Consider the following 9,960-nt stretch of genomic DNA (forward strand, 5'->3'; position numbering starts at 1 on the left):
TGCGGCTTTCCGCAGAGCATTGTGTCCTTGGTTAATCGAGAATGGAGAATGGCGATGACTTTTACCAGGCATACTGCCTGCAAACGTATTGTTAACAAGGCACATCCTGCACAGCCCTAAATCCATTAAACTTTGATTCAATACAGCACGTGTTTCTGTGAGCACAGGGTTGGAGCTGAAGTTACAGGTTAACACCATCTCGAAGCAGAAACAATTTTAGTACAGATCAAAATGGAGTTTCTTATGTCTTCCTTTTCTACATAGACACAGTAACAATCTGATCTCTCTTTCTTTTCCCCACACTTTATTAGGTGTTCTTTTTTCTTTCTTTTCTTTTCTTTTTTGAGATGGAGTCTCGCTGTGTTGCCCAGGCTCGAGTACAGTGGCGTAATCTCAGCTCACTGCAACCTCTGCCTCCCAGGTTCAAGTGATTCTCATGCCTCAGCCTCCTGAGCAGCTGGGATTACAGGCATGCACCATGACGCCTAGCTAATTTTTGTATTTTCAGTAGAGACGGGTTTCACCATCTTGGCCAGACTGGTCTCGAACTCCCGACCTCAAGTGATCCACCCACCTCAGCCTCCCAAATTACTGGGCTTATATGCGTGAGCCACCATGCTCGGCCCATGTGTTCTTTCTTGTACTTTAGGCTTTGCTACTTACAACCAGAACTGTTTACCATTCTGTCAGAGGCCTTCCAACCAGGGCAACTCCATCTTGAATAGGGGCTGGGTAAAGTAAGTCTGAGACCCACTGGACTGCTTTCCCAGGAGGTCAGACATTCTTAGTGATAGGAGTTTGGCAGGACTGGTATCACAAGTATGGGTCACAAAGACCCTGCTGATAAAATAGGATGCAGTAAAGAAGCCGGCCAAAATCCACCAAAACCATGATGGGGATGAAAGTGACCTCGAGTCGTTCTCTCTGCTCATTACATAGGAATTATAATACATTAGCATGCTAAAAGACACTCCCACCAGCACCCTGAGAGTTCACAAATCCCATGGCAACATCAGGAAATTACCCTATATGGTCTAAAAAGGGGAGGAACCCTCAGTTCTGGGAATTGCCCATCCCTTTCCTGGTAAAACAATGAATAATCCACCCCTTGTTTAGCACATGATCAAGAAGTAACTGTAAGTATATTCAGTTTGAGCAGCCCATGCCGCTGCCCTGCCTATGGAGTAGCCATCCTTTTATTCCTTTGCTTTCTTAAATAAACTTGCTTTCACTTTATGGATTCACCCCAAATTCCTTCTTGCATGAGGTCCAGAAACCCCGTCTTGGGGTCTGGTTTTGTACCCCTTTCTGGTAATAATTCTGTAAGTATTTATAGTACGTCTGAGCCACCAAAATTTCCTTATTGATCCTTCCATCAGAATATCCTTTCTGCCTGTCTCTTTCTGGCAGGATCTGATCCATATTTCAAAGCCAGTCTCAAATGCCACTTTTTCCAAAGAAACCTGTCCTGATGTCTTTATCTGATGTAAACAGTATATATTCGGAACCTAATAAATGCTTGTTGCATACATAAATGAATGAACCCCAAACCAATGTATTTCTCCCTTCCTTGTAATCTCCAGAAGTTTTTATAATCTTTGTTGTTGTTTATTTATTTGCTTTATATTTTTATTTTGAGATGGAGTTCGCTCTTGTCGCCCAGGCTGGAGTGCAATGGCGCGATCTCAGCTCACCGCAACCTCTGCCTCCAGGGTTCAAGTGATTCTTCTGTCTCAGCTTCCTGAGTAGGTGGGATTACAAGTATGCACTACCACGCCCAGCTAATTTTTGTAGTTTTAGTAGAAATGGGGTTTCACCATGTTGATAAGGCTGGTCTCGAACTCCTGACCTCAGGTGATCCACCTGCCTCGGCCTCCCAAAGTGCTGGGATTACAGGTATGAGCCACGGTGCCCGGTCTCTGGCTACTTATTTAATATACATTATTTTTTGAGTGATTTTAAGTTTATTATTTATTTATTTATTTATTTATTCATTCATTTATTTATTTTTGAGACAGGGTGTCATTGTCACCCAGGCTGGAGTGCAGTGGCACAATGTTAGCTCACAGCAACTTCTGCTTCCCAGACTCAAGTGATCCTCCCACCTTAGCCTCCTGAGTAGTTGGGACCACAGACATGCACCACCACACCCGGCTACTATGTTTGTATTTTTAGTGCAGACAGAGTTTTGCCATGTTGCTCAGGCTGATCTCGAACTCCTGAGCTCGAGCAATCTGCCAGCCTTGGCCTCCCAAAGTGCTGGGATTACACGCATGAGCCACTGCGCCTGGCCTTAGGTTTACAGAACAGCATTCCACCCATGTTACTTACACAGGGGAGCACACCACACACATCACCTTGCAGCTTCCTTTCTCCTGTTATCTGTCTTACAGATCTTTCTGTGTTCTGTACATTGAGAAATTCATTCATTGGCTTCACTCATTCATTTGAATTCATTCCTTTGTTCAACAGATATTTATTGTCAGCTCTATGTCAGGCACTATGAGTAGTGCTTGGGATATAAAACTGAACGAAATAGACAAAGTCCTTTCCATTGGAGAGATGATATTCTAGTTTAAGGAGATAGAAAATAAATACAACAAATAAATACATTATTTAGTATGTTATAAGATACTTTCTGTAGGAAAATAGTGAGAGGGACCTGGAGTGCAGAGAGGACCAAGTGGGGACAGGTGCAGGGTGGGGGCAGCCAGTAGAGCCCCTCTGAGGAGGAGTGGATCACAGGAGGGGGACTGGCATGACCTAGAGGTGGGAAGCTGTCTCTGGTGCTGGCTCTGAGAGCAGGATGGCTGGAGTAGAGTGATGGAAAGGCGAGGTCAGAGGTGAACCTGCAGGGCAGGTGGGGCTCCTTCTGCTAGCACATGGTGTTCCATTATCCAGATGCACCAGGACAAATGTCGCCCACTGCCATTACTAGATGCTTACCATATGCCATCAAGAACAATACTGCAGGTCGGGTGGGGTGGCTCATGCCTGTAATCCCAGCATTTTGAGAGGCCAAGGTGGGTGGATCACCAGGAGTTCAAGACTAGCCTGGCCAACATGGTGAAACCTGGTCTCTACTAAAAATACAAAATTAGCCTAGAGTGTGTGCACTCTTGTAAACCCAGCTGCTTGGGAGGCTGAGGCAGGAGAATCTATTGAACCCTGGAGGCAGTGGTTGCAGTGAGCCTAGATTTCGCCACTACACTCCAATTGGGCAAGAGCAAAAATCTGTCTCAAAAAAACAAACAAAAACAATACTGCAATAAACATTCTGCCAATCTGTCATTTTGCCCATGGGCAGAATATCTGCAGAATTAATTCCCGGCAGTGAACTTGAGAGAGATCACCCGATTGCCTTCCACAGGAGCTGCACCTGGGCCACAGGTTTCAGCACAAAGTGCTGTTCCCTCAAACTTGTAGACTCTTCTGGCAGGTCACTGTGGAGCTCACTTTCTAGCGGCAGTGTCCAGGGCAGAGATATTCCATTCCGTGTCTTTTCTCCCAGGGCTCGCACAGAGGGTTCACGCGGGAGTCAGTAGGTGGGCAGTGCCTGGTGAAGGCATTGATGGGTAGAGGGATTAAAGGATGATTGGATTAGGGGCGGACGGTGCCGTTGCAGTTACTCAAAGGAGCCACCAGGAGGCGCAGGGAGCCCACATTCTGGAGAAAACTTTTAAAAAAAGCGTCTGGTGACTTAGGACCTTTTCACCAAGGGCTTCTGTGGGGCCTTAATGCTAGGGTGAGAAAAAGGTGGGAGATGGAAGAAAGGGGAGTGGGTAAAAGGACATGTGGGAGAAGAAGGCAGAGAGAGGGGCTTCTGAGGGGGCCTCCACGCCAGGTAAGGACCATTTAGCTCCCCATAAGAGCCTGCAGCATTGATGCAGACCCCAGCAAAGCCAAAACCCCCTTATGCCCACGGTTGAACCCAAGAGCCCAGAACAGAGGGGAAAAAGAAATTTCAGGATAGGCCTGGTGCAGTGGCTCACGCCTGTAATCCCCAGTACTCGGGGGAGGCTGAGTAATCCCAAGTACTTTGGGAGGCCGACAGGGGAAACGTTATCTAAAAAAAAATTAAAAAGAAATTTCCAGGATAAATATGTACAGTATAATCTCATTTGTGTGGAAAAAAAAATCCACAAATAAAATTATTTATTTATTTATTTATTTATTTTTTTGTGATGGAGTCTCAGTCTGTCACCCAGGCTGGAGTGCAGTGGCGCGTTCTCGGCTCACCACAACCTCCGGCTCCCGGGTTCAAGCGATTCTCCTGCCTCAGCCTCCTGAGAATCTGGGATTACAGGCATGCGACACCACACCCGGCTAATTTTTGTATTTTTAGTAGAGACGGGGTTTTACCATGTTGGTCAGGCTGGTCTCGAACTCCTGACCTCGTGATCTGCCCGCCTCGGCCTCCCAATAAATTCTATATATTAGTTTGGGGTGTGTGTATTTACCACATAAACATCTATAGGGAGGATCTGGAAAGGTAAATGTCAAATTGACAACAGTGGTTACTTTTGTTATTGTGTGTGTAGAGGGGGGCAGGGGAGAAAAAGGAAAATGAGGAGTGATCAAAGGGGACTTTAATTTTCTTTTAATTTTTCCAAGACAGAGTCTCACTGCAACCTCTGTCTCCGGGGTTCAAGCAATTCTTCTGCCTCAGCCTCCCAGGTAGCTGGGATTACAGGTGCCCACCACCACGCTTAGCTAATTTTTGTATTTTATTTTAGTAGCGACGGGCCTTCACCATGTTGGTCAGGCTGGTCTCGAACTCCTGACCTCAGGTGATCTGCCTGCTCGCGGCCTCCCAAAGTGCTGGGATTACAGGCGTGAATCACTGCACCCGGCCCCCCAAGGGGACTTTAGACTAAACTGAAACATTTTAATTTTCCAGGAGTCTGTAACCCTGCTATTGTATAGTCACAAATTAAAAATTACTTAAAAAAAAAAAAAAAAAAGGCTGGGAGCAGTGGCTCACGCCTGTAATCCCAGCACTTTGGGAGGCCGAGGCCACAGATCACGAGGTCAGGGGTTTGATACCAGCCTGGCCGACATGGTGAAACCCTCCCCTCTACTAAAATTACAAAAATTAGCTGAGTGTAGTGGCATGCGCCTGTAATTCCAACTACTCAGGAGGCTGAGGCAGGAGAATTGCTTGAACCCGGGAGGCGGAGGTTGCAGTGAGCCTAGGCTGTGCCACTGCACTCCATCTGGGCGACAGAGTAAGACTCTGGCTCAAAGAAAAAAAAAAAGGAACAACAACAAAAAAAATCAAATGCTATCTTGTGTTGCATCAATAGAAGTCTTACATGCAGCTCAAGGGAGGCGAGAGCCCCCTCTGCTCTGCTCAGACCACACCTGCAACCCTCCTTTCCTCTTCTTGGCCCTGTGAGAATAATGACAGCCTAAGACATGCTGGGGGTTGGAGCGGGGTGGGAGGCTGGGGCCATCTGCACATGATACAGTTCTGGTAGCAGGCCCTTTACCAAGCGGGAGGAACTGGGCAGGTGAGCAGCGTCTAGGTGTGTGGATGGTAAATGGATGCCAGACTTTAGGACAGGAATCCAGGGGTGCAGGGGATGGAAAGTCCAGCCCAGGATGGGGCAGAGTTTTCCCACCCAGCTAGGGAGGGCAGGTAGGGGCTACTCTGGGGTGTCAGGAGTGCCGAAGCCTGAGATAGATGCAAGCCAGAGGGTGTCGTGCAGCTGTGGAAAACAGTAGCTGGGAGGCCGGGAGGGGCAGTGGTGGAGGAGACTGAGCTCAATTCTAGGTGGGTCACAATAGCCTCATCTGTAGAATGAGTGAGGGGTGGGGCGTAGTTTCTGATATATTTTTTTTTTTTTGAGACAGAGTTTCGCTCTTGTTGCCCAGGCTGGAGTGCAATGGCATGATCTTGGCTCACCACAACCTCCGCCTCCTGGGTTCAAGTGATTCTCCTGGGTTCTCCCTGCCTCAGCCTCCCAAGCAGCTGAGATTACAGGCAAGCGCCACCACGCCCAGCTAATTTTGTATTTTTAGTAAAGACGGGATTTCTCCATGTTGGTCAGTCTGGTCTCGAACTCCTAATCCACCCGCCTCGGCCTCCCAAAGTGTTGGGATTACAGGCAGCAGCCACCGCGACCCGGCCAGTTTCCGATTTTATACAGCTGGCGGGATCATCGTTTTGGTTCTTTAAGGCCCGCAACCTGAGGGATTGCAGTTTTAAAAATTTGCCAGCAGAGGTCGCCTTCTGACGGATTTGACCAAAAAAAGCCATTCCGGTGGGAAAGGGGAACCTGAGGCTGGGCTATCTCATTCTCTCTCTCTCATTCTCTCTCTCTCATTCTCTCTCTCTCTCTCTCTCTCTCTCTCTCTCTCTCTCTCTCTCTCTCTCTCTCTCTCTCTCTCTCTCTCTCTCTCTCTCTCCCCCCCCCTCTCTCTCTCTCTCCCTCTCTCTCCCCCTCTCTCTCCCCCTCTCTTTCCCTCTCTCTCTCCCTTCTCCCCCTCTCCCCCCCTCCCCCCTCCCCTCCTCTCCCTCCTTCTCTCTATGTCTCTTTCTTTCTTTGAGACAGAGTTTCACTCTGTCACCTGGGCTGGAGTGCAGTGGTGTGATCTCCACTCACTGCAATCTCTGCCTCCTGGGTTCAAGTGATTCTCGTGCCTCAGCCTCCCGAGTAGCTGGGATTACAGGCGCCTGCCAACACGCCTGGCTAATTTTTGGTTTTTTAGCAGAGACGGGGTTTTGCCATATTGGCTGGGCTGGTCTCTAACTCCTGACCTCAAGTGATCTGCCTGCCTCGGCCTCCCAAACTAAGACACATTTGTTGACTGAGTGAATAAAAGGGGAGACATTGAAGACGGGGACCTGACTGGATTTGGGGGTGAAGGTGGAATTAAGAGTGACTTTGAGGCTTCTACTTGAGCAATGGGTGGAGGGTGCCTCTCCTGAGCTGGGGAGGCTGGGGCAGCACTGACGGCGGGGACACAGCTCCAGAGGGGAGAACCCTCTCCTGCTGGGGCTGCGGGTTACAGCCTGCACTGCCATTCCCTCATCTCAGGGACCTCAGACTTCTGGCGCCCTGTCCCCTACCTCTGTGTACGACCCTGGCTGGCGGAGGGCTGAAGGCTGGCTGTTGGCTCTTTCTGTGCCCTCGGCCTTCTCCTTCCTCTTCCCTCTGCAGGACTGTGTGTCCTGGATCCTTAGGAAGAGTCCAGGCCCCAGGACAGGGAACTTGGGTCAGGCCTGGGCCTCAGTTTCCCTGCCTGTCCCATGAGGTGGACAGTGAGAGGACAGATGCTGGGACCAGATCCAAGGGGGTGGAACCAGCTGATGAGAGGTGGCTGGGCCCTCTGCCCTCTCCCCAGCCTAGACACTGTCAGAGTGGCTAGGCCTCCCAGGGCTTGGGGGACAGCTAAGCTGTTGGACTCCTCCCTGGCCCCAAACCCAAGAGCAGATGTACTGGAGAAGAGCTGTTCAGAGCAACAGGTGCCAGGGCTGGGGTGGAGAATCAGGGGGGCCCAGGGGAAGGGGCTGCAGATGGGGGAAGAGATAGATGCACAGGGCCTGTGTACCTCCCAGATACAGTGCCGGCTTTCCCAGCCCGGAAGGTACTTTCTGCCTTTCCCAGCTCTTCTTCCAGTCTCATTTCATGTTCACACTTTTGGCCATACCCAGAGTCAACCATGAGGATTGTTCTCAGAATGTTTTATTTCCCTCCCTCCCTCCCTCCCTCCCTCCCTCCCTCCCTCCCTCCCTCCCTCCCTCCCTTCCTTCCTTCCTTCCTTCCTTCCTTCCTTCCTTCCTTCCTTCCTTCCTTCCTTCCTTCCTTCCTTCCTTCGTTCTTTTCTTTCTTTCTTCTTTTTTTGAAACAGAGTCTCACTATGTCACCCAGGCTGTAGTGCAGTGGCACGATCACTGCTCACTGCAGCCTTGACCTCCTGGCCTCAAGCGATCCTCCCGCCTCAGCCTCCTGAGTAGCTGGGACCACAGGTATGCACCACCATGCCTAGCTGATTTTTTAATTTTTTGTAGAGATGGGGGTCTCACTATGTTGCTCTGGTTAGTCTCAAACTGCTGGGCTCAAGTGATCCTCCTGCCTCAGCCTTCCAGAGTGTTGGGATTACAAGCATGAGGCAGCACGCCTGGCCAATGTTTTCTTTAAATCAACTCACTTAGATTGAATTAGAATAATTTTTAGACACATGGAAGAGTAGAGAATAACATTTTGAATTATATACCCAACACTCAGATATGACATTAGCATTTTGCCATATTTGCTTCATCTATTTCTTTCTAAAATAATGTAAATTACAGATATCATGAATTTTCATCCCCAAATACTTTAGTCTGCATCAGTCAGAGATATCTAATATTTAATCCATAATGGATTTCCCCAATGGCAATTCCCCTAAATTGTGTTTTACAGTGACAATGGATTTACTGTGAAAGGAAACTTGATATACTAAATGACAAGCAAGTTATCTTCTGTTATAAATAGAAAGTATCCCTGGAAATGGACATGGTGCCAGGCCCAGAGCTGTGGGTGGAGACCTATTCTCTATTTGACACAAATAGGAGATCAGTGGCTACTAAATCTGAAGACAGGGCAGTAGCAAAGAACATTTTCTCACTGATGTGATGAGACTTGAAAGGGACTTAGAAAGGGGGTCACTTTCTCCAGACTGGGGTAAGAGTTATTTAAGCCCAGGGTTCATCTGCAGGGGGTGGGAGCCAGAGGTGGCCCCTTCCCTAGGTGAGGGAGGTGGCTGAGGCTCCAGAAGTTTCCAGAGAAAGATCTGGTGTTCTTACAAGGCCAGAGGCAGGGGAAGAGCACTAGACAGTGGGGGCTGGAGGGTGTGGGCCTGTGCCTGCTCTGATTTTGGGCACTGTATTTTTGCCTGTAAAAAGGGGATATGTGAGGGTCTCCTACTCTGTCCCCACTCCCACACCAAAGAGGGGCCCTGAGGACTCTCGTGACCTCCATGATCCAGCTTCCCTCCTACCCCAGCCCCAAGCCTCTTTTTGTTCCCCTCCCTCCCTCCTGCTTGATCTTTGAGCCTCAGCCAGGATGTTGCCTCCTCCTGGAAGCCTGCCTTGGCCCCTGGAATAGATTAAGGATCTCTCTCCTGGGCCCCACAGCTGCCTAGGATCACTCAGCACTGTAGTGCCCTGTTGGCCTTTGCCTCCCTCCAGGTGTGGACGTACAAAGCAGAGAGCCACTCTGTCTTGCTCACCACTGTACTCCCAGCCCCTACTGCAGCACCTGGCACATAGTAGGAGGGCAGCACACTTGTTGAATGAACAAGGGATTGTTACTACTACACTTCCCACTCATAAATGTCTGCCTCTTCAGGGGGCTTAGAATGCACATTTGGTCCTTCAATAACTCACTTACCCCCCCCCCCCCTTTTTTTTTTTTTTTTGAGACGGAGTTTCACTCTTGTCACCCAGGCTGGAGTGCAATGGTATGATATTGGCTCACTGCAACCTCTGCCTCTCAGGTTCAAGCGATTCTCCTGCCTCAGCCTCCCAAGTAGCTGGGACTACAGGCGCAACCATCACGCCCAGCTAATTTTTGTATTTTTAGTAGAGATGGGGTTTCACCATGTTGGCCAGGCTGGTCTCAAACTCCTGACCTCAGGTGATCCACCTGCCTTGGCCTCCTGAAGTGCTGGGATTACAAGCTTGAGCCACCATGCCTGCCTCATTTACTCACAGATATTACTGAGCACCTACTATGTCCCAAGCAGTATTCTAGGCACTGGAAATGGGGCAAGGCCGCTGCCTCTGTGGAACTTACACTGGGGTGTGGGAGTCAAAGAAAAACAAGCAAACATACATATGAAATAATTTCAGATGTCACTCGTGGTGGGAGGGACCGACAGGAGCTGTGGAAGAGAGCATTAGGAGGGCCTTGCTGAGGGGTGACTTTATTTCAGCGGAGAGTTGGATGAGAAAGCAGCTGCAGGGGAAGA

Source organism: Chlorocebus sabaeus, chromosome 2 (genome assembly GCF_047675955.1).
Source record: "Chlorocebus sabaeus isolate Y175 chromosome 2, mChlSab1.0.hap1, whole genome shotgun sequence".
In the NCBI taxonomy this organism is placed as follows: Eukaryota; Metazoa; Chordata; class Mammalia; order Primates; family Cercopithecidae; genus Chlorocebus; species Chlorocebus sabaeus.